The sequence below is a fragment of the Diadema setosum genome, chromosome 2 (assembly GCF_964275005.1).
Source record: "Diadema setosum chromosome 2, eeDiaSeto1, whole genome shotgun sequence".
NCBI classification, from domain to species: Eukaryota; Metazoa; Echinodermata; class Echinoidea; order Diadematoida; family Diadematidae; genus Diadema; species Diadema setosum.
This window is the reverse complement of record NC_092686.1, coordinates 26,399,259-26,405,625: the sequence shown is the minus strand read 5'-3', so window position 1 is coordinate 26,405,625 and position 6,367 is coordinate 26,399,259.

Here is a 6,367-nt window from a genome sequence, read left to right as displayed (position 1 = left end):
AGCTGCAACTTGTAGGCAATCTACTTGAAATTGACGGAGGACACAGAGTGAGAGATGCTGGGAAATCTGCTGTTTATTCCGTAATGCAAATTGTGTGTGGCATTACAGACTTGTATTTAACTGCCCATGGGTGAGGTCTGTCTTGATGCCTTATGATTATTTGAAGTGCAGTAATGCATCAGATTCACACTTTCAAATTAGATAAATTTGTGCACATACAATGCAACAGGATCAGCTAGATGAGTACAAGAAATGAAGTAGAATTTTTTAGTCTTTTGATTTGACGTGAATGTCATTACAAGGGAACCCAGGTCTCTCCCCCACCCCTTTTTCTGTTTTCTACATACATGTATCTCAGTTATTCAAAAGCTCTCTTCTTTAATAATGGAGGTGAGTTTGTGTTAGTTTGCATTTTAATGATTTTGTTGTTATGGACATCTGCTAACTATATGTATGTGATGTGGTTGTTATACTAAGTCAATATGATATGCAATATATTCTCACATGTTTCTCTACAAGTTAGACCTCATGTATTCACTTCAATACTGGTCTTTGTCATAGACAAAATTTTTGAGCAAATTATGTGTAGCATGTATGCAAATTTCACTGTACCACAATATTTCCCACTTCAGAAGTGTTATTTATCTTTTTTAAAAAATATTTTACATGCACAGTACATATTTGTTATTGCTTCATATTGTTTCTGGCAAATGAAGTCATATTTTTATCTGTTTCATAATTATTGTGTTGAAATGCAGACCTGCTAGTGCTGAAAATATTTTGTTTAGCAATGAAAATGTTGTATACTTTAATATAGCATGCCATGTAAGTATCTAAATATTTTGCTTTTAATTTTGCTGATCATGTTATTTTCATTCTCATTATGCAAATGATGAAATCCCATGCTATTGTAATTCTGTTTACGATTTTCTTTATTTACCATTCTGACATTTTCCATGTGTTTTCTTCATGCCACTAATTGCACAATGTGACCGTGCATCACAAAACAAACAAAAAGTCGCACCCGTTGATTTTACATGGGGACTCAAAACAGGTGAAATGGGTCAACAATAGTCGATCTCGAGTTTTGCATATTTTCTGAAAGAGCTACAGTGTATCTTTCTTCTACATGATGCTTTAGTTTGGGATCATAACACATATGGGAAAATGTGTTTTCCGCAGTTTTTCTACAACCCCTTTTTGAGGGAGAGAAGAATGATCAGGTATGTATTAGAGGCCTCTTTTCATTTCTTGAAATCCTGTGTACACTCTTCACTTCAAGTCTAATAACTCTTGAAAGGATCATGATACTGCTTTGAAAGTTGGCATTAATCATGGACAGAATGTGCTAATAGAACATGCTCAATTTCAGCGTAATCTGATAATCTCTTCATTGTTGTTGCTCCTGTGGTTGACATCCTGTGTTTTGTCCCCTTCATCTGTACTTCACAGCCTCTTCTCTAAGTTCACACTTTTCAAGAGTGTGTGCTTTCTCTCCAGTATTTAGGTAGGTTACGGGAGTCCATTTGAATTGAGTTAAATACATAATTTTAAAGCGTAGAGTCTGCTCTTTCAGAATCTGTCCTTAACTAAAAATCCATGTCTGGCGACTTTTTGTTGGTTTTGTGATGCAGGGTCACAAATGGTATGCTTATATCATCTCAAATTGCCAACTTTCAGATGTACAAATTATTGCTAGTTAGGATCAAATTAGTATGACTGTATAAGGTGTGGGTTCATAATCTTATCATGGACAACCTTGTCTCAACTAGCCAATGACTTTCTTTCCATCATGATGTAGAACAAGTAATGCTACTTGCTTAGTCTAGTGTGGATTTTGTTAAATCTCAACAGTATTTGCATTGTCTATTTGTCACACTGAGTGACCCACAAAATGACGTTTTTACTTTGAAACATAATTGAAATAGTCTTCCAGGCAAGTTCCAGAAGCATACTGTGAGACAACAGTGCATATCCATGAGATGACCTGGTACATGCAATGAACTACTCAGTACTGCATTGTGATATGGACTGTGACAGAGCTAGCATACGTGGAATGTCTATGGCCTGTGACAAGGACTCACAACACATTCTGGGTGAGATACAGAGAAAACTGGTTATAACTAGGTCATCGGGACCACCAATATTCCTTTGTTGTAATTGGTACAGTTGTAATCATGATAATAATGCGACCAGCTAAATACAGTAGTGGAAAATTGTGACCGCTGAATTCACCTCATTAAAAGTGGTGCCTTGTTGCAAGCAAGCTTGTCGCAACAGTGCTTCTCTGTAGACAATCGTTACAAACTACTGCAGCAACAGCCGATGAGTTCTCCAGGAACTCCACCTGTTGCCATAGTTATTTTCATGTTCCTATATTTGTCTTTTTCCTTTTCCTTTCTTTTTCATTAAATAGAACATGATCCTTGATATATGGAAATTGTTTTCAGTCCAGTACAATAACAGCTCTATATGAATGTTAACTAATGTTTTTAACATACTACAATTAATTTTGACAAATCTAAACAGTGATTCAGATTAATGGACTGGACATAAGCTTTGATCTGACGAGTTGTACTTTTGTACAACACTGAGTATTCTAAAATTGATGGCTTTTCATTAAAGGGAAGATAAACCCCAAGAGCAATGTGGATTGAGTGAAAGCAGCAACATTAGTAGAACACATCAGTGAAAGTTTGAAGAAAATCGGATAATCGATGCAAAAGTTATGAATTTTTAAAGTTTTGGTGTTTGAACCCCTGGACGAGGAGACTACTAGAGGTTATGACGTATGAGTGGACAACAATACCAAGAAAATATAAAGAAAATTCTACAAAAATCCATTTTTCATGAAAATTACAAATTCCATCAACTTGATATTGACATATGTTAGGGGTAGCAATTATTCCCCCTGCTTTCTGAAAGAGGTTGGTCCATTGCTCTTTCATAATTCTAGAAAAGTGAATTTTTGTTGAATTTCCTTTATATTTTCTTTGTATTGTTGTCCACTCATACGTCATATCCTCTAGTAGTCTCCTCATCCAGCGGTTTCACACCAAAACTTTAAAAATTCATAACTTTTGCATCGATTGTCCGATTTTCCTCAAACTTTCACTGATGTGTTCTACTAATGTTGCTGCATTCACTCAATCCACATTGCTTTTTGGGTTTACCTTCCCTTTAAGCATAAGTAACATTTCATCCATTCTACACCCCCTGCTGCCTGAAAAATGTAGCTGTATACTGACAGCTCTCATGATAACAAATAGTAATGGCTGAAATCTTTCTCTGCAGCAGTTGTGCTGCTGCACAATCATGTGCATTCAACACCTGGCAAACTTTTCCATAAATGAAAGAGTATCATTGCATGATGTCCTAGAGGAGATGCTCTGTTTTTGGTTTTTACGTGTTAGTGATGACTTTAAGCCTGTCAATTCAAACCTTTATCTATGGTACGTAGTCCAAAAAAAGCTGAAGATGTGTGCTCTCATGCTGGATATTTTAGTTCTGAATGTACTGATTACATCTTTACCAGTATTTGATCAACAAACTGTTGTCAACCAAATACCCTGACGTGTGAACAGGCAGATGGACTAGAAGTACTACAGATGTAAGTTGACTGTAATTCAGGGTGAAACTAGGCCCATTCATGGCTGTTGTACATGGTGCATGTACTTCTTGAACCCGTTTAAGACTATAGTCCCGAGTATATGATACTCTGGCAGTCTATGGGAAATGTGTGTTGTAGCAAAATCAGCCCGTCCTCAACGGGATAATAAAGACACAAATTTGTGTTTTTGATCAAATTCCAATTTATGCTGCACATTGTGTGTTCATTTTATTAAAGTGCATGAGGCTTGGTGATGGTAATGTATCAGACTCATTGCTTTTGACACTGACAACATTGTGCTTTTGTGTGAGTGGAATATGCAAAATTGGTTGTATTGTAATTGTATGATTTTAGAGCAAAATGTTCTGCTAACATGCAGTTGTTTTTATTTATCAAGGCTGTGCCACAAAGCAAAAGCTCAGTGACTGCAGCAGAATTGAGAGAACAGTTTATTTGTTTAGTTACAACAAAATTTCGATATAATGAAAGAAAACTGCTGGTCCAGAGGGCTTCGTTATTAAAGGGAGTGCATTGTACAGTGTTTACCCTCCCCCCCCCCAAAAAAAAGAAAAAAAGAAAAAGAAAGGTAATCCAACTTTAGAGGAATGCTGTTTCATAAACGTTGACTATGAAGAATTCAATGTTGGTTGTGAGGAAAGGGAAAGACTTCCTCTTTCCATTGATACCTAATTGTGCTGACAAATATCATGCATGACTGAACACATTAATTTTAAAGGCAACAATGACAAGTTGCACTTTTTCGAAGTCTGAGTGTTATCATAAAGGAACAATATAATGAGTGTTTCACAGGTATAGATGAGATCTGTCAGTGAAAGTGGTCAAATAAACAGGCCACCCTGCATGACTGCAGGTTTGTATTTAGGGTTTTCTCTTTCCTTTTCTGGTTCATAACCTTCAACATGGCCACCTGTTGGATAACATGGGCTCTCCCACAAAGGCCAGCCCACACAATCCATTTTCATCTGTCGTATTCAAGACATGGTACAGGTATGTCACTGCAAGCTATTAATGTGTTGAATGTGAAGAGAGAAAAAAAGGATTGTTTGGGATGGCCTTTGTTGGTGTGATCGGGTTATCCAACAGATGGGCATGTTGAAGGATATGAACCATAAAAAGTAAGATAAAACTCTAAACACAAACCTTCAGTCGCTGAAGGCTGGCCTGTTTATTTAACCAAGTGCTTTCATTGACGGGTCTCATCCATTTCTGTGAGACTCTCAATGTTCCTTCATGATAACACTCAAATTTGGAAAAGGTTCAACTTGTCATTGTTGTCTTTTAAGTTCATGCATTCAGTCATGCATGATATTTGTCAACACAATTAGGTATCAATGGAGAGAGGAAGAATTCCCCTTTCCTCACAACCAACATTGCATTTTCCATAGTTGACAATTATGAAACAGTAGCCCTCTAAAGTTGGATTACTTTTTTTTTTTTCAATATGCACTGTACATAATGATAAAATGCAGTGCAAAGAAAAGAAATGCCCCATTCATTCTATTTTCATCAACTTATCTTTAGTGCTGCTGGATAGAGATGGTGTCCAAAGGGAGAGGGAACATAGACCTCCAGAAGATTCTACCTGAAGTTTTTGAAATGCTGAGAGGGAGAGGTTTTGAGATAAAGTCAGTGGACTAATATATCCTTGCTTAGAGAATTACAATTTCTGAAGTTTGTGTATATTCCATAGCACTTCAATTTCTGAAGTGTGTGCATGTTCCATGGCATTTTAATTTCTGAAGTTTGTGTACATATATTCCAAATGAATGAAAGCCAGCAACTTAATGTGGCTTTGTCAAGGTTTCCCCAACAGTGCTATCTCCAGCTTCTCATGGAAACTCTGCTGAGCACATTTGTGCCTTACCACTAGCACAGCACTAATTTTGTGCATGTGCATACAGTGCATGTGCACTACCCGATTGTATCGAGTGACTTTCTTAAAGCACAGTTCTGTAATTTGAAGAGAATACTACTCATCCGGTTGTTAGCCCTGCAGATACCTTTTTTTTTTTTTTTTTTTTTTTTTTTTGAGGTTGTTTGCACCAAACATATGATTTGTTTGGTCTCACTGTCATTAATTTGTCAGTAAATTTTCTGCGTAAGTAATAAAGTGAAATTCTCTCCTGGGAGAACAAAACAAATCTGCCCATGAGTGTACAAGACATGTTCTACTCTCATGCATTTATGTTCATTGTATTGTCCTACTGATTAATATTGCACTGCACTTTAAGGCAGCCTCCCTTCAACTTTAGGAAATGCTTTGCATGTAGTCAGATTTCAGGACACATGGCATGGTATGACAAAGACACGTTTTCTGTTTGAAAGTGTACTGCCAAGATGAAGTTTACCTTTGAAATCACATTTAATCCTAAACCAATGGAGGGGTGGTGGAAACAATTTACCATGTTTTCATTTGTATTTCCTCCTCATCTTCATGTGGTATAAGTGTCGATGTGCATGTGTGTGTGTATGTGAGCACAATCAATTCAATTCAATTCAATTCAGTTCAATTCAATTCAATTCAGTTCAATTCAATTCAATTTGGGTTTGTTTTTGTTTTTGTCTTTGTTTTTTTTTTCTCTTACTCATCAAAAAGCCTGAAGACTTAACAGTGTGAGTTTATTCCCAAATAGTCATACAGGTCAAAATCCCGGTAAAAGAACCAAGGCGATGTATGTGGGGTCAAGAATGTTATCTAAATTTTATGTTATGGAGCACAAAATAAAGAGACAATTT